This window comes from Microtus pennsylvanicus, chromosome 20 (assembly GCF_037038515.1).
Source record: "Microtus pennsylvanicus isolate mMicPen1 chromosome 20, mMicPen1.hap1, whole genome shotgun sequence".
Taxonomy (NCBI): domain Eukaryota; kingdom Metazoa; phylum Chordata; class Mammalia; order Rodentia; family Cricetidae; genus Microtus; species Microtus pennsylvanicus.
Genome location: NC_134598.1, coordinates 3523181 through 3548374, shown reverse-complemented (window position 1 = coordinate 3548374; position 25194 = coordinate 3523181). Strand labels below are relative to the sequence as shown.

Sequence of the window (25194 nt, the reverse complement as noted above, 5' to 3'; positions counted from 1 at the left end):
TGGAGTATTTCTTTTTCTTTCTTTTCTTTTTTTTTTTTTTGAAGTTGAAAAGTAGTATAATTTTAGCATCCAAGAGAGTAAAACAAACAGCTAATGCATCAGGAGCCCATCAACTGTGAACACACACAAGGTTTCAGAGCTTCACAAAAGGTACGGAGATAACTGCGCGGTTCACTGTGGAATGAGTGCTATTATTTATTGTAGCCTATAGGAGCCCCCAGACAGGTACAGACAGCCACATCTGCTTTCCTTCAGAGGACAGGCACACTATAGTTGTCGTGTAAGTCAGCAACATTGTCACTGGGGACATGGATCCAGCCATCCTCCCGTCCGTGGTAGAGGTTGACTGAACCTCCGGAGTAGGCATCTCTGTAGGTGGCTTGGTAGATGGCTCCGTGGGCCAGGTCATGAGTAGCCTCGATCCATGACTCCATAAGCATTCACAGAGCCAGAACCCACCGAGAAGGCATTTCCAGAGATCCGGGTCCCCTCACTGTCTACTGGGGCCTCTCTTATCCCAGCCACAGATCGTGGTGCCCACGGACAACACCATGCTTTTGTACTGATACACCATGTTAGCAAGAAGCTTGGAGGCTGTGGCGACAGAGATGCGTTCCTTATTTCTAAGCTCATAGATTCAACATTGCCGAGCCAACAACGACTCCCAGAAGCTGCAGTCGGCTGCACCCCCACCCACAGTGTCCAGAAGGTAGGGGTTGATCTCTATCACTTTCTTCACCGTCTGGGAGGCAATGTAAGCACCTGCTGTGGCCCGGGAATCAGCTGCAACAGTGACTCCGTGGCGAAACTTGAAAGCCAGGATGATGGTTCCATGAAGCATTTCGATCCTCGGCTCTTCTGGGACACCCCAGCTGGGCGCAGCCAGGTTCAGCCCATCCCCAGGACTCCCCGGACCCAGGTCCAGCAAATTTGCACCACCTCCGAGTCCAAAAAACCCATGCTGGTTCACCGGCATGGGCCGCTATAACACGCTAGCCAGCGGCATCTCTAGTAAGGGCAACAGGAAGTAAGAGTGGAGTATTTCTATATGCGAACTATTCAAAGAAGATGGCCAAGGGGTTGATACTATTTAGCACCTTGTTGGAGATAAATTTGGTGTCTGGATGTAGGATAGTAGAGTGGGATCTGTGTGTCCCCCCCCCCCCCCAAAATCCAAGGCAGTCAACAATTTTTTAAATAATAGAAATGTTTTGACACATTCTGTCCCAAAAGATCCAAATTCATCCTCTCTATGCCCTTACTTGCCCTTTTCTGCCTGTTTTATTGTTGACTTTAGTGGCTACATTTCTTCTTCAGGCTGCATGTCTTCTTGTTTCTAATCTTGTTTTCCCTTTTGACCATTCTATAGGTGTGCAGTAGCAACCCTTCCATCTTCATGTGGCCGCCCAGATCTCTTCCATGTGTCAGGTTGGAGGTGTTCACCCTTTAATCCCTGACCCAGCACCTCATCCCTAGGAGGAGAAAAGGGTCATAGTTGACAGTTCAGCAGGTGGCTTGTTATCTATTTGTGGGGTATGAGCAGGTATCAGCAACCTATGACATGCATGTTGACAATGGTGTCCGGTGTCATTTTAGGAGCTAGAATTGTGAGGAAGTGGGACACATACATGGAGCAGCAAGAAGAATTGATGAGTTGGCTTCAAATCTTTACAACTTACTGGGCATGCAATTTAGGTAAGTTTTGCTAGTGTAGCACCCCATAAGGTGGTGGGTATAATAATAGATGTGTCATAGTTTCCTCTTGTGGAACTAGATATGGAGTTGGGCACATGGCCACTGACATTTCCTGGTCATCCTTGCTGCTGCGTGTTGGCAAAGGAGAGCAGATGTCTTGTTTGTATCACATTTGGCTCTGGGACATGAGACCCTTCCATGGCCCTTGCTTTGACGATGAGTTAGGGTTGAGAGCAGCACCTGACCATGGAGATGAGAGCAAGATCACTGGTCTAACACAGTAATCCCTGGGAAGCAGCGGGGTCGAAATGACCAGAAAGAGCAGAGTGACATGCCCGAGCATCCACCCTCAGGTCCACGAAAGAAGAAGGAAGTCTGACCTTGTGTGATTATGATTGGGTGTCACTGTTGTGGTTGTCCAGTCTTACCAGAGCCTAGAGGGCTTGGGTGATAAAGTATTACTGTGATGTAGATGCGATTTGCTCCCTCAGGGTGTGTGTGATGGGAGCTTAGTTTTCAGTGTGGTGATGTGCGACTCAGTGGAACCTCTAAGAGGTGGAGACTTCTGGAAGGTTACTAGGTCAATGAAGCCTGTATCCTCGGAAGAGATGAATTGTTCTCATGGAATCTCATGTGTCTCTTTAGCTTCCTGTTTCCCCATGTGATCTCTGCCTCATGCTTATGACACTGTGATGCCATCTGTCATGGGGATTCCCCAGAGCCAAGCCAATGCTAGAACTAAGCATGCCAATGAACTTCCCAAGCAACGAGCTAGATAAAGCTTTATAAGCTGCCTAGCCTCAGGTATGCTGTTACAGTAACAGAAAATGGACTTGCTGTATGCCAACTTTACTATCATCGGTAAACAATTGTAATAGGGGGAAGGGTTGCTTGTTCATCCTGGCCACCCAGCCATGAAATAACCACTTAGAAAACCATATTATATGCAATACTGTTTGGCCAATAGCTTAAGTGTATTTCTGGCTAAACTCGTATCTTAAACTAACCTGTCCCAACCAGAGGGACACAAACAGGAGGACGAGCCTTGAAGGGAGAGGAATGAAAGGGGCAAGAGACACCAGAAATGGACAGCAAGTCTGTGTTCTGATCAAGCTGCCAACTTTATTTTTTTCCTCAGGAGCATTCTATAGCAAAAAGGCAGTGGGGAGAGCAGGATGCTGGGATGTCAGGTCTGGAGACATCCCTAGCTGATAGGAAGAGATAAGGGATGCGGAGGGTCTGCAAATGTTTACAGGGGGAATTGCTAATTACTTCTGAGTCCTGGGGCCTGCTAAGTCTGCTGGCATTCTTAACTCACAGGGGGAGATACGGGTCTGGAACTTGCTCTACAGATGTGAATATCTTACTTAATTTGTGGCTAAGTCACTGTATGCCACCACGTGGCTGTGGCTTAGCAGCAAAAATTCCCAGAGTTTATCTTAGGCAAGAGATCCATGGCTTCTCCTAACTTCACCTTCCTCCCCCTGTGATATAGGTCAAGCCTTTATGTATTAACCAATAAAATCAACACGTAGACAGAAGGACCTCCCATATCAAACAATATTACTTTTAGCTCCCATGTAAGAGAAAATTTAAGAATCAAGAGTAAAACTCTAGGATCACTTGATTCAATGTTCAGTGACATCTCCAAAGAATCTGTTTCTCCTTATCCCTTTGCTTTGCTTTTCATGAAATTAGCTTCAACCTAGAGCTTCTTCAACCCTAAAGGTGAAAAAATGGCTTGCCACACCTCCCAGGAGGGTGAGGGAGACTTACTTCCATTATCCCCAGAAGACTGATTGGTCTATTTTGTGATCATTGCTTCCTGTAATTATGATCGGAAAAAAGGCTAATACTGAGCAGCTTTAAGGCAAGGCATTTATCCTGACCCTCGCACAAAAATCAGTGTAGCTCTCACAGATTGTGTATGTGGGGGAGGCTGTGGTGTTTTAATAAAAATATCAGGAAAGCATACCCTTTCCAGGGGACTAGGGGATTGTTTGAAGGATTAAATGGAATGAAATAACATAAACAGACTTTGCACAATGCTGGTAAGTAGCAGGTAGTGATCGTCGCTCACTTGTTCTTCCTTGTTGGATTTAGTCAGTCAGCTGTGTTATGGCTCTAGAGACATCTCCTCTCGATGTCTCAAGGCTATGTCTTTGCAGGATGAGTAAAACAGGATTGAGATGTGAATACAGAAGTCACCTCTCAATTCAAGATTCCTCTCACCCACAGCAGTTGTTCGTGTGTGGCCCTTACACTCAGCTTCCAGGAGACTGGATGAAAGAAGGCTGACCCCAGCTTTCCAAAATCTTACTTCCTTAGTCATAGAGCTCAATGGGCCATTCACTCTTTAGTCATTCAAAGTTTAGTGGTCCAGAAGGGGTTACCTGCAAAGGATTTCATGTTTCCCAGGTGGCTTCTCACATGATGTTTGTGGTCAAGAGATGAATTAGGGGTAGCCCACTGGCGTTGCTGACTCCTTTCACTTGCTAGATGCTGTAGCAACCAATGAAAAAGCTTTGCACTTAAGCCTGAGCCCTCATGTTACTGTCATTATGATCTTACATAGATGATTTTATTCTTATACATGTACTTGTGAATGTATGGCACATTTATGTGTTTATGTGTATGTGTGAATATGTGCACTCATGATGTGAGAGGTGATGTATGTTGTGAATATGTTTTATTGCCATTGGTTAATAAAGAAACTGTTTTCAGCCGATGGTTTAACAGAGTAAAGCCAAGCTAAAAGAGATATATATAGAGAGTAGGCAGAGTCAAAGAGCCATGTACCTGCCAGAGGAGAAAGACACGAACTGCCAGCTGGAATATTGCCAGTAGGCCATGAACCTCGTGGCAAAATATAAAATAATAGATATGGGTTAATTTAAGGTGTAAGAGCTAGCCAATAAGAAGCTAGAACTAATAGGCTAAGCAGTGATTTAAATAATATAGTTTCTGTGTGTTTATTGTGGGACCAGGTGGGACAGAAGCCTCCGCCAACATACACAGATGTCCACATGTGTACATGAGTGTGGAGGCCAGGGGTCAGCATCAGGTGTTTCCCTTTATGACTTACCACCTTACTTTTTGAGACAAGGTCTCTCCCTGAGTCCAGAGAACACTGATTGGCTAGTCTGGATGGCTAGGGAGCTATGGGGACTCACCTGTCGGTATTGCGGCCCCTTTCCCATTACTAGACTTCTTGACCCTTGCAGCCATTCCTAGCTTTTAACTTGGGGTGTATGAGACAAAACTGACCAGGAGCGAAGAGACATATCTAGCTTTTATAAGCAATTGTATACTGATTGCCCATGCTCACTAGTTACTGGTACTTTAAGGTAGCTAATTCGATCCTTTTAATTAGTCTATAAAAGTTATGGTGCTGGCTTTCTAAATGAAGAAGCTGAGCAGGAGAATGGTTAAGCAGCTGGACCCGTGCCATGCACTGGAGAAGCGACTGGCCAGGATTTGACCGTCATTTCCATTCACCCTCAAGGCAATGGAGATAGAAGAGCATGAGGCTATTCAGTAAAATAGTGACCACCCAGTTTGGAGCGGCTCATAAGTCAAGGAAACCTTCATCCAGGAGCTTATAATCTCTCTTTCATTTGCCTAGCCATCCTTATAATCCACACATTCACGGGGAGCCTCCCGTGTAACAGGAGCTATGCTCGATGTAGAATAAAACAATAAATAAAGCCAAGTCCCCGAAGGGCTCAGGAAATAACTGTACGGCAGAGTGGCTTGTCAGACATCTCGTTTATCCTCAGCTCAGTCCTGTTAGGAAAATTGCTCCTATTGCCTGGCCGCTATTAAGGTTTTAAACATTATTGTTCCGCAGAAACGATCTGCTTACACAGCTTCCTGCAGGAGAATGGCGCAGGTCCATAATAGCCAAAGCTCGTCTACCCAATGACTTCATTTCGGTGCAGCCACACAGAGGCTCTGAAATGGCAATAATTGCCAATTGCTCTTGTTGTCTGACTGCCACTACGGAGACAGTGGGGCTTTAAGAGGCCGTTCAGTAAGAGTGCAGACGAACTAATTTTTAATTTTCTCTGAATGACTCTCAAAGTGAACATCAAATTCAGAGCTCATAAAGGTCTGAAAGACCTTCTGTGATAAAATCTACATCTTTAACGACAAAGAGAGATGGGGCTATGGAACAATTCTGAAAGCCAAAGGTGGGGTGCCTTCTTAAGCGGTCTGTGTGTGTGTTTAGGCAATGAGTGTCTTGAGACCTAGAATGAAATCAGCCACTGACATGATGCTTGCATCTGAATTTAAGCAAAGCGATACCTCTTCACCTTGCCAAGAATTGTGGGAATAACTATCTGAACATCACACTCTTCTGTACCAATGCTGTTTGATCTCAGCTTTTCCCCGGGGGATGGGGATTGATGACACACGCTTTGTTAAGAACCCGCTAGAGATCAGACAAACTGTCTGCTTTGTTCATTTAACACAAGCCAAGACCTTCCGAGTGAAGCTGCAAAGCGCCTCTCTCTCCTCACATACACATTCATCAGCTGTTTTCAAAGGCACTGCTCTGTATCAGGTGTGCTCCGAGGGCTGAGATACAGCAATGAGCAAACATGCAAATGTTGCTGACCCATGGTTATTGCGTGCATTCATGCACACATGTGTGTGCATGCGTGTGCTGCCTAGTGCTGTTAATCTTGGCAGATTCTAGAATCACCTTGGGACACGGGCCTTTGGGTATCCCTGTGAGAGGCTGTCTTCTCAGGATAATTAGTGTAGGAAGACCCATCTTAATTACAGGTGGGACCTTTCCCGGGACAGGGGACCCCGGACTGTATGAAGTGGAAAAGGCATTGGGAGCACTAACATGCCCCCATTCATGGCTCTCTTTCCCCTGAAAATAGATGCAATGTTACCAGCTTCTTCTAGAGTTTGTTATGACTTCCTCATCATAAAGGTCTGTACCTTGAATGGTGGGGGCAAAATAAACATGTTTTTGTCAGGGTGTTTTTTCACAGCAACAGGAAAGGGACCAAGCCAGGTGGAGATGGAACTAAACTAACAATCATAGCATGCAATAGTTTGGAGATGGTGCCGGGGTGGGGGGCAGGGAGTAATGGGAATAGAGGGGTGAGTGTATGCTGGTAGACATTTGATTATGGGATAGTTTTTTGGGCTAGGAATGTGGGGCGGCTCAACTAATGTCTCTGCTTCAAGTTTTCTCAGGAAGTCTTGATGTGGAAGAGTTGGCAGGATCCAGGTCGTGGCTGGCTGATGGGCAAAGAGAACTCAGTGCCTTGCTGACTGTTGTCTGGGTGGCTTCCACCATCGCTAGCCATGCTGATCTCTATATGGTCACGTGGTGTGCTAGGTGGTGTTCCTCAGAGTCAGAAAGCAAGGAAGAAAATGAAAGAATGTACTTAGGATGGAAAACAAGATTTTTGGAACCTCTTTGCAAAGTAGCGCACCCTCATGGTTGTCTCATTTACTAGAAGCAACCGGCTCCATCTCATATTCATGATGATGTGAGAACCACGAGGGAGGGGCTGTTGGGGATCATCTGAGATGGAATCCTGCTATAATCAGTAAGCTCTTTAATGAGATGACATTTGACCAGATGCCTAAAAGAAAAAAGGAAGTATGAATGTGGCTGCCTAAGAGAAGAGTGTGTGTGGTCAATGACTCTTGGGATACCAGCCCAAGAGTCGGTCAGAGGCAGCACTGGAGGAGGCTGGGTGCATGCAAGTCAGTGTGGGCAATTTGAATATTTTACTTTCAGTGAGATGTGAGGGCTCTGGGGTGGGGGGTTGTTAGTAGAAGCACGGCCCAACTTGGCTTTTGCTTTTAGAGGAGAAGAGTGGAGGAGAGCAAGTTAGCAGAAGTGGGAGTCTCTTGCAGCAATCTGAGGGATGATAAGAAGAGGTCATAGCTGGAGTAAAGAGGAGTGGGTAGATTCCAGAAATACTTCCTCCAACAGTTAACAAGATGTGTGACGGCTTCTGTGTGGGTCGTACAGATACCGATAAGTCAGCGGTGATCCTTGGGCTTTGGTCTTGGCAAGTAGAACAGCGCAGCTGCCCTTTGCTGCTGGAGGACAAGCACCGAGAAGACACAAATGAGAGGTTTGATGTGGGAGTCTTCCTCATAGACGTTGTTGGCCATGAAGGTCTCCCAAGCCTCCTGCCCCCTGGAGACGGTGGGACTGTTCTCTTCTGCCTGCTTCGGTGGCAGGTCAGCTGGGTGTCCCTGGAGCACAGACCTCTGTTTAGGAGGATCTGGAGACTGCTTCTTTCCGGCTCCTGGCTTCAGTTCTTGGAACAAAAGATCAGTAGAGTATGGGAGGAATAGAAACATCAGAAATGTAAGCCTACTGTCCCTGCATATATGTGGAAGACAGACCTCACAGGGCTTAGGGGCAGCTGCCCCCTCTCTTTTCTTTCGTGTCTCTCATAATATGGATGGATGGATGCCTATGTCTTCTCTGCTGAAACAGCTGGCATCAAGCTAAGACATCACCCTCTGGAATTTTACTGTACCTTGTAACCTCTGGGATCCTCATGTCAAGGGAGGTTCTCTCTGCTTAGGGATTTTGCTGTGAACGCGGAGTGGGATCTAATCTCATTAACAAAGTTACCAATTCCTATCTTCCCTGTGTGAAGCCTGGCTGCTACTTTCTCCCTAGTATACGTAAGTGACAAGAGAAATTGGCCATGCTTTTCTTGATGGACTAACAAAGACGGCTGTTTGCCAAGGGTGGTCAACAAGAGTGAACCAAAGCTACATCCAATCACATAGCAGTTGTGGCTGAGGAATGTAAAAGATGGAAGAGGCTGATGAGATTGTGAAAATGTTGCCTTGTGTACGGCTAAATACAAATTCTCCAAAATGACTGCAATGGGCCAAAGCTCTGTTTGTAACCAGATAATGAGTGAACACAAACAAACATAAGCTGGAAAACCCCACAAACCCAGAAGTTCCCAGACAAACATTAGCAATAGATCACCATCCTAAAATTGTATCCAAGAAAAACAATGTAAATGAGAGAAAGGCTGAAGGGTTTCTTTGTGTGCAGTGAAGACAGAAAGTACCAGAAGTTCCAGAAGGTATGAGGACAGAAGCAAGCGCAGGCTGCCCCACAAAGATGTCTTCACGAGAGCTGCAAGCGGCCAGCTGAGCAGCCCCACTGAACTATCCACATTGGGTGTGAGCACTGGGGGCCCAAACATATAGGCAATGGATGGTAACGTCACGTGGGAGTCCCTGGCAGACAGGTGCGCATCATTGTCTAGAGAAGGTGTGGGTGTTGACTGAAAGTCACTCTGTAATTCACCGTCTTTCTATAACTTTGGGCCATTTTTTTCTCCTGAAACACCTATTCCATCTTTTGGGGAAATTTCTAGAACAATCTGTGATCTCTGAGATTGATCTTATTATACCATTTAACAGTATTTGGTAGATTGCTGTGGGACAATGGTCTTTTGTCCTGTCACTTATATTATTTTAATAAAATTCTGATTGGCCAGTAGCCAGGCAGGAAGTAGAGGCGGGGCAACCAGAACAGGAGAATTCTGGGAAGAGGAGAGGGTCATTCTGCAGTTGTCACCTAGATACATAGGAAGCAAGATGCGAACATCTCACTGATGAAAGGTACCAAACCACATGGCTAACACAGACAAGGATTATGGGTTAAGATGTAGAAATTAGTTAATAAGAAGCCTGAGCTAATAGGCCAACCAGTTTATAATTAATGTAGACCCTCTGTGTAATTCTTTGGGTCTGAACAGCTGCGGGACCGGGTGGGACAGAAACCTCTGCCAATGGTAGATAGTTTACACACACACACACACACATACACACACGTTTCAAAGAACAGCAACAATGAGCTCTTACCTTATGGGCCAGGTTGTCCTTGAACTCATGATCCTGGGATTATAGGTGACCATTTCAAGCTTTAGTTTGCAATATGAACTGCATGTTTGCTTTATGTTTTCCATAGTTTAGCTCTGAACTCTCTTACAAAGGTGTATGTATTAAAGACTCAGTTCTCAGCCTGGTGGTTTTGGTACATGGTGGGATCTTTAGGAGAGATTTTTCAAGTTGATGTGAGTGTGCACTTGAAGGGGATTGTGGGAATCCAGAACCCCACCTCTCTTTCTCTTTGTCTGTCTCAGAGGGTCTTGCTATGTGGCCCAGGCTGGCCCTAGAACTCTCATTCTTCCTGCCTGAGTTTCCTCAGTGCTCCAAGTGCCATGCTCAGCTTTTCTCTTCCTCCTGTTTGCGAGTGGGCTGAGATTTCTGCCATGATGCTCTGCTGCCCTGTAGGCTAAGGAGCAACAAGGCCAATCTGTCATGGACTGGGACATCCAAAACTATGAATCAAGACAAACCTTCTCTCTTTGTAAGTTAATCATCTTGGTCTTTGTTATGGTGAAGGGATGCTGACCAAGTGCCAGTTGGATGCAAAATGCAAATCTGTGCAAACAATACACCACTTAACATTACATGGGTACCTAACAACCACAGGAAGGCAGGGCTAAGATACTGGTTCTAACCAATGGAAAATTCTGAGATCTGGGAGTGATTTCTTTGCTTGATAATTACTCAGTTTATGTTTATATCAAATGAGTTCAACTGGTTTCTCTTAATAAGATAAGTGCTTAAAAACCACCACCTTGGCCAAGCTATGGCACAGAGGGTAAAGTGCAAGACTACTGAGTTCTGTTTCCAGAACCTTCGATGGAGAGTCTGACCCCTTACTGTGTCTTCTGATTTACACAGATGTGCCATGGCACACCCCCTCCAATCTCTCTCTCTCTGTGTCAAACACACACATACACATACACACACACACACACACACACACACGCATGCGACAGCAACAATAACAACAAATCTACAATAAAAATAAGGAATAAAGAATGCCTCACAAATTCAGCCAGATATGGTGACTTACATTTAATAATTGAAAGGCTGACGCAGGGAAAGCAATACAAATTGAAGGCCCACCTGCTCTACCTATCAAGTTCCAGGCCAGCCTAGGCTACTGAGTGAGAACATGTCCCAAAACTCCACAAAATGGGCTGGAGAAATGGGTTAGCAGTTAAGGACACTTAATTGGTCTGACAGAGGCCCTGGGCTCAGTTCCCAGCGCCCACACGAGGGGTCACAAGCATTGGTAACTTCAATTCCAAGGGACCTACACCCTCTTCTAATTCTATGAACACTAGGCACACATGCGGTGCAGAGATGCACATGCAGGCAGATCACCCATATAAATGAAAAAAAAACAAAGTCACAAAAATCATATACAACCAAACAAAGAAAACCACAAAGTTCTAAAGTTTTTTTTTTTTTGAGTAAGGTTTGGCAGCTATTTCCCAAATGTACTCTGCTCTCTTAAAAGATGCAGTCTTGGCATTGAGCTGACAGCAACTGGGTGTGATGAATTCACAGCAGGTGGACCCGCACTTCAGTTCCTGCCTCTTAGTCCTCCAACTGCCTTGCCTTGCCACACTCTCATCCACTGCGTTTCCCACTGCCCAAGGAACACACACGCACACACACGCACACAGGCACACACACACACAAGCACACACACACACACGCACACAGGCACACACACATACATGCGCACACACACACACGCACACAGGCACACACACACACATGCGCACACACACACACGCACACAGGCACACACACATGTCCACACGGACGTGTGCACACGTGCACAAACACTGCTCTCAAATAACACAGTAGACATAATTTGATTTGCTCTTGAGGGCAGCTCTTAAATATAAAAGGCATAGGCAAAAGCCAGGCACTATCGGCTAAATGTATGTTGCCTCTTTTGTTCTCCCCAAGCCTCATTTTTGAAGCTTCTGACCTCGGTAGTCCAGCACTTTCTCTAGATTCTGCACCTACCCAACACCTGATGCTTATTTCCCTCAATTTTGCGCCAGTTTTCAAGCCAGTGAGGGCGCCCCAGTCAAAGCATAGGAACATCGTTTTCTTCTCTAACCCTGCCCTGGCACTAATCTCATAGTTACCATATGTTTTCCAGGATACCAGTGGCTAGCCTTTGGTTAACTTCTCTGTGTATCTCCCAGGCCCAGCGTTTCCTTCATTTCCCAGGGACAATACCACAAGGTAGGGATGAGATAGGGGGCGAGGAGCTTAAAGCAACCCTTCCTGCTTCTCAGGAAGATCCCTTACTCAGCTTGCTGATGCCCACAGGGGTGTGGAAAGCAGCTGCCTTTCCCATCAAGTCACACCTCAGTTTAGAAGCCTTCCTCGTAGTGTCCTAGCTTCTTGTGTATTTTTCCGTCTCATGCCAACTTTTTTTTGAGGGGGGGGGTTGCAAGTAAATTCTTCGCCTGTAACTAACTAAAAAATAGCTGCAGGGAGCCCACATTATACACTAGCGCTCTCTCTCTCTCTCTCTCTCTCTCTCTCTCTCTCTCTCTTTCTCTCTAATTTTTAATTTATTAGAGAGTTATATTATAGGGTCTCAGAACATGGTCCCAAACTCAACAACCTTCCGTTCTACTTCAGCCTCCTAAGTGCTGGGATTCTAGGCGTGTACCAACACACCTGACTCTAAACGAAATCAATGTCCATGTAGCACCAATGTTGCCCGGCAGAGGGAAGAGGTGAAATGGCTCCGGAGAAGGATCTGGGTGAACTCTGAGCGCTGCCCTTGCTGGTAGGCGGCTGACACGGGCACCTACTCAAACAGCTACTGACTTCCGAGCGCCCACTTACATGTGGGCGTTCTGTCCATTGTTTCCATAGGCATGGCTGTGTTGCCTTCCCAGAGCAGTTCCCGGAGTTAGACACTGGTTATTACTAAGCCCATTTTATAGGGGAAGATGGTAGCCCCAGGGACATTAGTAACTCTTGAAAGACATAAGGTAATTAGAGCACCTGAACTTTGGTCACCTGGCTTATATTCTTTCTTGAAATATTGTTTTTAGCTCATATTCTTAACTACTATGCTGCTCTACTCCCCAAAATACTTGCTGTGAATTCTATAACTACCATCATGGAACCAGAAAATGTGAGGCCGTTCTCTGCTCTGCTGTTTAGAGTCAAACTGTCATCTCTTTGAGCCTCAGTCTTCTTCTCTGCCATAGTCGGAAAGTCTGTGTTCCTCTCAGAGCCATCTGGTTGGAGGGTTTATTTCCACGGCAATGGTAGGCCATAAACACCCAGCCCTCGTGAGCAGGATGAACGCTCCTGTAACAGGGCCCTGAGAACCCCTCACCTCCTCCTCCGTGTGAAGTTAGACTGAGATGAGAACGTGGGTCCTTATCACAAACGACATCTGCTGGTGCCTCCGTCTTGTATGAGAAACACAGTTCTGTTACTTAGAAGTGACTCATGCTATGGTGTATTGCTATAGCAGCTCAAGCTGACCGAGAGAGTACTCAATAGTACTGCAGTGAAGACAAAATGTGCAAGAAGACAGTGGTCTGGTCCCATTCTGCTTGTGTCTCTATGGCCATCATATCGACAGCACCAGCCCCAGCCCAAGCCCCAGCCCAAGCCCCAACCCTAACCCCAGCCCCACCCCAGCCCCACCCCCAACCCCAGCCCCAGCGGCAGCCCCAGCCTCAGGCCCAACCTCCATAGCCAGTTGGTTCTCTGAAAGACCTTTGCTCAGAGCTATTCTGTATCAGCCCCGCTCCAGCTGGTGATAAAGCCTTGGTGGTCCTGAGTGGTCTGCTGCCCTAAATCAGACACCGGTGCCGTGCCATTTGGGTTTTAATCGAACACCGGTGCAGTGCCATTTGGGTTTTAATCGAATAGCTGCCCTTTTTTGCTTTTTTTCTTCAAGGTTTGATTGCTTATTTGTTACTCTTAAAGACTCTTATTTTTGTCTGGACTCAGACTCGTAGACGCTCTCAGCGAGAGCAGCCTCTGTGTCTTGGCAATCTGTTCCTAGTGTTTTTCTTTGGCTTCCTTCATTTCTTGCCCAAGAGTTTAGCATATTGTGAAGCCTCCTCACTTTTCTTAGTGTGTTTGTTCAGAGCAGCGTGGTGGCATCTGCGCTGTAGGGCAGAACTAAATTTTGATGCTTCTTACCTTCAGTGGTTCTCAGTGTGTGGGTTACAACCCCCCTTGAAGGTCCAATGGCTGTTTCACAGGGGTCACCTAAGACCATTAGGAAAAACAGGTATTTGCATTATGACTCATAACATTAGTAAAATTATAGTTATGAAGGAGCATGAAAAAAATTTTATGGTTTTGGAGGCCACCACAACATGAGGAGCCGTATGAGGGTCACAGCTTTAGGAAGGTTGGGAATCTTAAACTTTAAAGGCTTTCTGAATGCTTGCAAAGTTCCTAATCCTGCTGGCTCTTTCAGACCCAAACCACTGAGGAACAGTAGTGTCTGTCAGCCCAGGAATAGCCTTCTCTATCTCCTTTTGTCTTTTAACAACCAGGTCAGGCAACCTTGAAGAGACTTACACCTGCCCTTTCCACTTTTCATCCAGAGCACCAGCAGCCACTGCTGTGGCCATTCAACAACACAGAGATTATTATGAATTATGAAAGCTTGGCCTTTAACTTAGGTTGCTTCCAACTAACTCTTATAACTTAATTAACTCATAGTTTTAAGTCTGGGTTCTGTCACATGGGTCAGTTACCTCTTCTCAGTATGGTGTGTCTGATTTTCTCCAAGTCTGCTGGCCAAATCGGCACACCTAGATTTCTCCTTCCCTTCCTCTCTCTCCCTGGAAATCCCGCCTATCCTCTCCTGCCTAGCTATTGGCCATCCTGCTCTTCATTAAACCAATCAGAAGGCGCCTTAAGCAGAGACATGTATTTATAGTGTACACAAATAATCGGCAGCAATGCACATCTCATAGAAAGTACAAAGTTTGCCTTCATGTCCATGCCAATGGGTTTCTGACAGCTGTTGTTGGGAAGGAGATTTGTATGATTTGTAAGGGACATAATTACATATGAATTATCCACGCTAATCTCATCGTTGTGCAGTTGCTGTAGGTCCTTCTTAGAACTTGCCTTGTTTCTCTGCGGAGGCAGCCTTCATTGCAGTGATGCACTGGGCCTGGTACTCCTGCCACTGAGCCCCTCTCTGCCCAGGGAGAGCTTCACAGTGTGTGGAGGTCCTTTATGTTGGCCCCTTACCCTCTCTGAATGACACTGACTCCAGTCTTCTTAAGAGGGTGCTGTGCTGGTGTGTGTCATTCTGAGGGGTGTAGAGTCCCTGCCTAGGCCACTGGTCGCTCATCATCATGGTGAACCTGTGTCTGCCCCCATCCCCTGTATCTTTCACATTGATTGTACCCTGGACTTGTTTACCTAGTTCTTAGCTGTCAAATGTGCATTTTCACAAGTGTCTGCCTTGGCATAATTTTAGAATAACTTTGTAAGCCTCTGGTAACACAAAGTGACCACGAATATCTGTACACTTCAGATATGGTAGGTGCTAAAACTTTATTGATATATAATTCCCATGCCATACATGCTGCTCATATAGAAGGTAATTGCCTTACATAGTCAGCTCTGGAACATCACCATACCACCTTCCCCTTCAAATCTTTATTTTCCAGTGGTTGTCTCTCATTTCTCCTAGCCCCAGGCCCCCAGAAATCCATGTTCTGCCTATGACTGCCTACCGAGGTCATCTTCTGCACAGGGATACTGTGTGGCCTTTTATAACCAACATCTTTCATTTAGCATGAATTTAAGGTTCATCCACCGTCTAGCCTGTGTCAGTATTTCATTTTTTCAATGCCAAGTAATTTTCACACTTTTCTACTTGGAACCAAATCATTGATTCAGCTTCTTGTGTTCTACAAGATGTCAAGAGACTCAGCTTCAGTCTTTTTACTGATCTGTATGTATGTGATGTCAAGTGTTGGGACTCTCAAGCAGAGCTGCGATGTCAGAGGGCCAGGAAGGCATTAGTCTATCCACATGGGTTAAGAGGTGCCTCTGCTCCCCTTTATGAGGTTCTTTATTGTCAACCTTATGCTGTTTTTCTAACTGAAGCATTAATTTAATTGATCTTAATCAATAAAAAATCAGGAGTCAAATATTGGGGTAAGAACCTGAAAACTCAGAGAACTGGAGCAGCCGCCAGTTGCTTCCTAGATCCCTTGTTCCTCCATCCAAAAGGCTGAGATCCTCTCTCAGCCATCTTCCTACTTCCTGTCCTCTCTCTACAGTCCTCCAAACCTCTATGGTTAGCCCTGCCCTCTGACTCCAATTCCACTTCCTGTCCTCTCGCTACAGTCCTCCAAACCTCTATGGTTAGCCCTGCCCTCTGACTCCAAGCAAGCTTCATTTGTCACAACACAATCAAAATATCACACAACAGCGAATCTTTGGAATATGGGAACTACTGTGGTTGGGGAAGCCAGGGCTAACATTCTACTGGGAATTTTTTTTTTAAGTCAGGTATTGTGTAAAAGTTCTCTAATCCCAGCGTTTGGAAGACAGAGGTAGGCAGATCTCTGAGTTAAGGGCAAGCCTGGTCTATGAGCGAGTTCCAGGCCAGCCAGGGCTACACAGAAAATCTTTGTCTAGAAAACTAAAGTGGGGTGGGTGTGGGTGGGGGCAGTTGGGGGTGGGGGGGAGTGTGCATGCAAACACTTATGTTTTCTGAGACAGGTTGCTCACTAGAACCTGCAACTTGTTGTCAGTGAGCTGGTTGGTCAGTGAGCCCCAGCAATCCTCCTGTCTTTGCGTCCCCATTACTGGGACTATGAACACACAGTGTGTGTCACAATGCCTAGCTTTTATGTGCCTGTTGGTGACTGAAGTCAGGTCCTTGGGCATCTCTCCAGCTGGTAACATTTCAATGCCTGCTGTAGCAGTGACAGCATCTCTGAGGTCCTGCTGTGTCCTCGGGTCTATGAGAGAATCCAGAAGACCCTGGATTCTGATTCTTCCATCAACTCAGAATTTATTGCAGAAAAGGGGTATTCTTCTCTCAAGTTGAACTGGAGTCTACTGTTATTTTAGTCTTCTGAAAACAAAAGACAGGGATTTCAATCCCAAACTCTCCCAGAGTGAGAGCACATCTCAAGAGGGAAAAACAGATGGGAAAATATGTTAATGCAAAAAAATTATCTTGCTTTGGAGTTCACTTCTCATCATTCAGATCTTGGCACTAGTGTAGCTTCATAATGTAGTTGAGCATTATCTATCTATCTATCTATCTATCTATCTATCTATCTATCTATCTATCTATCTATCATCTATCTACATATTTTAATTCTTTCCTGAATCACAGATACCTGTCACTCTTCTCTGGTGCCTTTAAAATTCTCATTAATGTGTGACTGAGAAGGCAACAAAATTCTTGCGGACACATTTGCATTTGATCTTGTGCAATATATTGGTTTTGTTGAAGTATATGGAGGGAATCTGGAGTCACAAGGGTGTTTTAGAAAGGGCATATTTGTTGACTGAGGTTTCGGTCCTGCCTGGTTTCCGCAGTTTTTAAGTACCAAAGAAATCACACAGAGGTCTACATTAATTATAAACTGATTGGCCTAGTATCTCAGGCTTCTTAAAACTTATATTAGCCCATACTTCTTATCTGTGTTAGCCATGTAGCTTGGTACCTTTTTTTTGGCTAGGCAGTCACATCTTGCTTGATCTGTGTCTGGCTTCCTCTCTGTTTGGGTGCTACTGCAGACTGAAACTTCTCTCTTCCCAGAATTCTCGTTGCCCCACCTTTATTTCCTGCCTGGCTACTGGCCAATCAGTGTTTATTAAAAATACAAGTGGCAGGGTACAGACCTGCGATTCTCCCACATCACATACAGTGTTAATGGACCCCCCCCCCCGTGGGTAATTCTGTCTGCTCTCCAGACATCAGCTAGAAGTAGTTTCACAAACACAAGTCTTTGTTTTTTTGTTTTTTTTTTGTCTTTTGCGGTTTTTTTTTGTAGTGACAAACTTACTCAGTTTATTTTCAAGCCAATGTCTGATAAATTGGAACTAGATTTCTTTAAAACAAAAATAATATTTCATGCTGTGACGTAAATCACAACACAATTGTTTCCCCAGGAACAACTGTGATACTTTTTCCTGCAGGAGAAGTTCTTTAGTCACTTCCCAGCTTGTCACACAAGGATGTGGTAAAGAGCCGTATTGGCATGTTGAGATTTAGTGAAATGGATGATTGAATGCTTCATCAGGAACATGCTTCAGTAAGTCTGTGTGTAGGAAAATGCTCGGGTTGACAAATACAGTCCGTTTATACCACTTTCCCTTCTCTGTCTCAGCAGGGTCTTGCTATGTAGTCCAGGCAGACCTGAAATTCATGATCTTCCTGCCTCAGCGCCACAGAAGTGTGTTACAGCAGAAATGTTTTCTTCCGTCTTCTCCTTACTTCTCTTCCTTTCTGTCACTCAGTTATCGTCAACACAATGGTGAAAAATACATTATCCTTCAGTTACAATTTGGGGTCATTGCCGCTCCTTGAGTTAGGAGTGGACATTTTGACCTAGTTTTGCTTTGTGCTATCAGAGTAAATGTCCAATACAGTGAGAAAGGCAAATTACGTCTTTAACATTATTGTGAATAATTTTGTTTTCATAGACTTCCTAAAACTGTTCCCAGGCCATTGTAGGCCACCCACAGGAGGGAAGACAGAGGAAATGAAAGGCTCCAGGAGATGAGAGTGATGTTTCCTGACATATTGCTAAGACAATGTGTCCTACAAGTGTCCTGGCATGTGCCCATTGTCCCCCTCTTTTGTCCTGACCATCCATGGTGTGACCGGAAGCCTTTGGGAGCCCCTGACACTGAACAGGCATCTTCCCTTGCTCTGCCACCAGCTCCTGTAGATTGTTTATGCCTTTCTTGCAACTGTAATGATTTGGTAATGAAAACACTAGCATCTGCTTCAGAATGCTGAATAAAGCCTCTAGAAATATGGCTGACCAGAAGTAGATGTGCTCCTGTTTATGGTCTGAAAGCATCTTTTGATGGGGCTATATTAGTTACCTTGAACATCTTTCCTATACTTTATTTTCTTTGACTTGAAACTGGAAAAGTTGGGGAAAGTTCCTGATGTTTTAGGTTGGCCATGGGGACAGCCTGCAGAGCAGCCTGCCCTTAGCCCTGCCATGGGCAAACCTGTATGGATTCTTTGAACTGTGACTCTATGGGACTCCCTTCTAAACTCCTGAGGGCCTGTATGGAATCTTTAAACTGTGAGTCTGAGTCTATGGGACTCCCTTCTAAACTCCTGAGGGCTTATTTGTATAAAAGCATGGCACATGTCAGCCTGAACTGAGTGCCCAATTCCTTGCCATGATCCTCTATTGAGGCCAAAGACTCCGTGGAGAGCAAAAAACCACTTACTGGGGAGAATGGGTAACCAGTGGGACTAAATATATTTGGAGAGTTCTGAGTTAACCACGCTAGAATAAGCCCTTATTCACACCAAAAATACTGTTTGTGTTTTGTAGACTTTAGAGGAATTGTTTCAGAACCATAAGCTTTGACAGGATCCTAAGAGTGTTCAAGACTGGTTGTGGTCTTCAGAAGTTTATCTGTTTATTAAAAAACATTATTGACTAAGGGCCTTCAATGAGCCAATGTTGTCGTAGACCTGGGGATGGAGGAGTAAATAAAATAGATGTAGTCCATGTGTTAATGAAGATTCTAGTCTAAAAGAAAAAAATGACAAAAATGTAAGTGATAGCTAATTTTACATAGAAGAATGTGCGAAGAAAGCAGCACAGCATGCTGAGACCATGTCAAATGAGGAGGAGCCAGGAGATGATCTGAAGCGGAGATGCAGGAAGCCCAGGGACCAGGTGCAAATGCTTGCAGCAGCAATTTTGAAGACCAGACTGAGGGTGACGTGGATGATTGCAGCGGACTGACGGTGAGATGGGAACCTTTGGGACTCGGAAGCCATGCGCAGTATCTTTGTCTCATTGGGATACTGTGACAAAATAATCATGAACCAGGTGGTTTAAGCTACAGGCTTTTGTTTTTCTTAGTTCTCGAGGCTGGAGGCTCAAATACATTCTCTGATGAGAACTTTCTTCCTGGCTTATAAACGGATGCCACTGTATACACACATGGTAGACAGAGGGAGAGGTTAGGGGCCAGGTAGAGGGACAGGGAAGGGAGAAGGGAAGGGGTGAAGGAGAGAAAAATTTTCACAATGATTTCTTTCTTCTTCCTTCTTCTTTCTTCTTCCTCCTCCTGCTCCTTCCTCTTCTTTCTTTTGCTTCTCTTCTTCCTCCTCCTCCTTTTCATTGTTCTCTTTGAGATAGAGTCTCTTACAGCCAATGCTCACTTCAAATTCCCTCTGTAGTTGTGTGACCTTGAACTTCTAATCTTTTTGACTCTACATCTCAAGTGCCAGGATTACTTGTGCACTCCCCCCCCCCAAGTTTGGTGTCTCTTGGACTCTTCATTCATCCCATAACTGAGTGTTATTAGGTCTCATGCCAAGACCTAATTAATTATTAACCCAAATGCCCATCTCCAAATAGCCCCATCCTGGAGTTTCAAATTCTGGGGACAAAACATTCAGTCTATAGCAGCCGGACATCTGGATTACAGCTTAAAGAAGACAGGAAACAACCGGAAAGGTTACAGTAGGACATAACTCGACATGGCGTGAGTTTCGACTTGACTCTGCAAGTGTGTGTGGGATTGGTTGGAGGGGGAAATGACAGCAGAGAGGTACAATTAAGAGGCAATGGCAGTGGGCTGGGATAGGAGGACATGGAAGAGAAAAACATTTGAAGGTGTAGTTTAGAGGTAGAATAAAAATTAAGGCATTGGAGATGAGATTCATTTTGCCTCTGTGTTTGAGAATGAATGACAAAAGCAGAGGCTAAATTATCTATGACCAGAGAGGAATAAATGTGAGACGGATGGAGGGCAGGCAGTCATCAGATACTCTTCAACCGAGGAAATCAAAACTCTTGTTTTGTATGTTGTGCCATGAGCAATGGAGTTCAGCTGTGGGGAACCAGAACCTGGCAAACCACATCGTGAGCAAGCAAGTTATTTGATTAATCATTTTCTGTTCAAAAATCTTTCCAAAGGTAGACCTAGCTAGGACGGCAGCCTATGGATGGCACTGAGATCCCAAGAGTTTGACTTCTCCTTGGCTCTTCTCCCTGTGTCTCTCACTCTCTTCAACGTGATATGAATGCAGCATCAATAGCATCAGCACTCAAGGTTAAAGATGGAACAGGAGAAGAAGGAATGGGAAACGTATGTGTCAGGAAAGCAGAAGCTTTGCCAGAGACTCTAACAGCGCATGGACCAGAATTACTTGTGTACAACACTGGAACCAAGGAGGCTTGGGTTTTGTTTGGACACATTGGCCCACTAGACAAAGCTGGGGAAGAGTTGAGTGGACATTGTGGATCCAGGAAACCAGCAGTGTCTTCAAGGACGCATTAAGTTTCCTGGTGAACATCCCAATAGCAAGTCATTCGAGGTTAGAAAGACAGGCATCAAGTTTGAAGGAAGAGTAGAAGCAAGACAAAAGCTTGGCTGTGCTCATCACTGCCACAGAACACCTGGCAAGAACAGTGTAAAGAAGTGTGGTGGCTAATCTTCACTGTCACTCGACAGGATTCAGAATTGCCATGGAAACAAATCTCTGGGCATAGACAGCAAGGTGTAGGTTAATTGAGGCCAGAAGACCCACACTAAATGTAGGCAGCACAGTTCCACAGGTGGAGGTCCTGGACTGAATAAAGGGTACGGCCAAGCCAAGCATGAGCATGTGCCACTGTCTGCTTCCTGACTGTGACAGCGATGTGCCCCGCGGCTTCCTGCTCCTGCCGCTGTGCCGTCCCACTGCCATAGACTGTACATTCCAATTCTGGGCCCAAATAAACCCTTGCTTTCTTAAGTTGCGTCTGCAGTGACAAGAACCACATTAACCAATTAACCCAGCCTAGGAACTCCCTTACACACATACCAAGTATATGTCTTCCAGGTCATTCTAGATCCTGTCAGGAAGACTATATTAACCATCATAGAAAGTTATTAGCATGTAGCTACATTAAAATCCAAGAGAAAATATGATGTTAATTAGGGAGAGAGTACAGTTTGAAACTTGTCAAACTTTTGGATTTATTACTGTGACCTGCCTCAATTAATTTTATTACCTCAATAAAGTTCTAATATATTCTTTTCCTATGTCAGAAACTGTTTTAAACTCTCAAGGCTCTCCAAGATGTTCGTTTTTCCCCCAAGAGGCTTAAAGATAAAAAGAAAGCAGATAAGTTTTACACAGTGTTTTTTTCCTAAATAACATGAACTAAAGTTAACTCATTCTATTTTTTTAAAATTAATTTTTCTTACCAACCCCAGTTCCTCCTCCCTCCTATCTTCCCACTCTCCCCCACCTATCCCCCAATCCACTTCTCAGAAAGGGTAAGTTCTCCCATGGGCAATCACCAAAGCCTGGCACATTAAGTTGAGGCAGGACTACGCCCCTCCTCCTTGCATCAAGGCTGAGCAAGGCATCTCACCTTAGGGGATGGGCTCCAACAAGCTAGCTCGTATACCAGGAATAGATCCTAGTACCACTACCAGGGGTCCCGCGAACAGACAAAGCTACACAACTGTCACCCTCATGCAGAGGGCCTAGTTAGTTCCCATGCAGGCTCCCCAGCTGTCCGTCTGGAGTCCGTGAGCGCCTACAAACTTGAACTAGCCGTCTCTGTCATGATCTTGACCTCCTCTGCTCAGGTACTCCCTCCTCCCTCTCTTCCACTGGACTCCGGGAGCTCAGCCTGCTGCTTGGCTGTGGATCTCTGCATTTGCCTCCATCGGTTCACTCATTATTCTTTCGTTTCTGTTGCTGCCACAAACACCCCCAGGAAAAGCTCCTTCGGGGAGGAGAGGCTTGCTTTCACTTACAGCCCCAGATCACAACCTGTCACTGAAGGAAGTCAAGGCAAGAGCTCTGAAGGCAGGATCGCCTGCCATCTCACACAGCATTGCCTTCCACCAAGGAATTCATTTCACAGCCAGGAAGTACAGCAGGAATGGAGAATGTTCTTTGTTTGCTAGGTGGCAGGCAGGCTAATACTCAACCAGCCTTGGCTTACAGTTCGGAAACACCTTCCTAGGGATTGTGCTGCCCACAGTGGGCTGGGCCCTCCTATATCAATTAACAGTCAAGGCACTTCCCCACAGCCATGCTCACTGGCCAATCAGTTAGAGGTAATTTCGGAATTTAGCTTCTTCTCTCAGGTGCGTCTTTGGCTATGTGAAGTTGACAGGTAAAACAGATGGGACACTCATTTCCATAGACTGTTTGGAATGTATCTGAATTATTGTGATGGCTTCACAGCAGATTTGCTTTTTAGGGGATTTAAATGATTCACTATTAGCTCTGCACCTGTCTATGTATGTGTGTATGCACATTTTGATTTGGAAGTTTAGTAAGAAAAGTCCAAGTTTTAAAATACAGTTAAATAATAATCTTAGTAGTAAGCTGGCCATTAAAATTAATGGAATGCATTATGGAATGTTAAATTAACCTTGGTATTTTGAACAAAAGGAGCTGAAGTCACTTGTCATGTGACTCTGGCTTAGACTAAGGCTGAAGCATCCTTCCTGGACTTACTTTCTACCTGTAATTTTACTTGGGAGTCTAAAGAATGCTCAATGTTGTTGGAGGAGGCCTCTTGTTTTGTTTTTGGCTGCTCAGTCCCTAAATAATCACACAGAAACTATATTACTTACATCACTGGTTGGCCCATTAGCTCTCCCTTTTTATTGGCTAACTCTTACATCTTAATTTAACCCATTTTTAGTAATCTGTGTATTGCCACAAGGCTGTGGCTTACGAGGTAAAGTTTTAGCATATCTGTCTGGTGGGCTGCATGGCTTCTCTTTCACTCTGCCTCCTTTCTTCCAGCATTCAGTTTAGTTTTCCCCACCTACCCAAGTTCTGCCCTATCAACAGGCCAAGGCAGTTTATTAACCAATTGTATTCACAGCGTACAGAGGGGGAATCCCACTTCACAATGTTATCTTGTTCCAAACTAAGTCCTTCATCTTCCCCACCTCCAGTTCCTTCCCCTGAATCATGTTTTTTTTGTATTCTATTTATCATGAGTGACACTTATTCTTTTGACTTACACAAGAACTCTAGATGCTGTCCTCGAGAGTTCTGTCTCCTTCACTTTGCTTTTTATCAACAACACCTAGTGGATTCTCTTTTTGAATCTATTCTGCCTCCTTTGTGCTGGATCATCAGCACCTCAACTCCATTCTCAGACCTGCTCCTTAAAAACCCAGCTCTGTGCTGGAATGAGAGAGTCAGGTCTTATTCAGATGAAGACCTAGCCAAGTCTCTTCCAGTGTTTCAATGCCAATGATGTCCTGTAGTTGAATTTTAAGATTCTTTGACTGAGCTGACATATACAGGACTCTTTATTCAGGAACACACAGGGCCTATACTATGCAAATGTGTCCATGTAGAACGTTAAGAGGGGTGATAGTCAAGACATTTCTAAACACAAGTCATGGGGAAGCTATTATTTTGAGGAATGTTATAGCTCTGAATGTGCTTTATAAGACTTGGTTTATGAAGTTTGCTCTATAGAAAGGAATTGGTTTTTCACACCATAACCTATCAGGCCTCCTATGACCTGGTCCTCACCTTCCTCAGAAGCCTCAGATGACCTTTTCCCACTGTGAACTTCATGTCTCAAAACAGAAAGCCACATCCTGTTCCTTTGTGTGCAGTGTGCCCCTCCCCATGATTCTGCTCAAGCTTTTTTCTCTGTAATACCCCTCTCCATTTGTCGAGCCATGCTGATTGCTCAGCTCGGGACTCAAGGACCCGAATTCCATGTTGAGCTAAATGTGTGTCTTCAGAGGTCCAGTTACAATGGCACAAAAGTGACCATGATCTGTATATGTGTTTTTTCACTCTACTTTACCCGAGGAAAAAGTTCCAGTGACCCTATTGGTGGTTGTAGACGTGGTAGTGATGGTGGTGGTGTATACTAAACTAAGGCAGAGGAAGCAGGCAGGGCTGTGGGAACCTGTTCATGCAGTAGGTGATGACATGGCTTTGAATTCAGACAGCTCCCTCCTAAGGCTGCCCCTGTACACCCAACACCAGCATGACATCTGGTAACGGACACTTGGTAAGTGCCCACTGATCTAAACTCAGTGCATGGACCCTGCATTTCCAAGAAGTTCTAACGTTAAGGAAGCTGAGCATGATGTAGCAAAGAGAATCATTTGTTGTTAAGTTTTACTTCTGGCAAAACTGGTAATTTAGAAAATGAAAGCACTGGGGGATAACCGGCTCATTTACCAGATTACCCTCAACACACTTGCAGTCTTTGGCAAGTGCTCCAGAGTGGGGCAATCCTTGCTTCACATCTGTGTTAGCCTCTGCAGGATACAAACAGGCTGGTGTTTTACGGGGACCCTCTATCTTGCCACCCATCTTTTCATTCAAAGCCCAGTGGGAATCTCTCATTGGAAGCGAAAGTGAGAAAT

General features: G+C 45.1%; 1 pseudogene; it reads right to left on the bottom strand.

The window, feature by feature from the left end:
* Positions 1–251: 251 nt before the first annotated feature.
* Positions 252–994, bottom strand: LOC142839012 (proteasome subunit beta type-5 pseudogene; annotated as a pseudogene).
* Between the last annotated feature and the right edge of the window lie 24200 nt (positions 995–25194).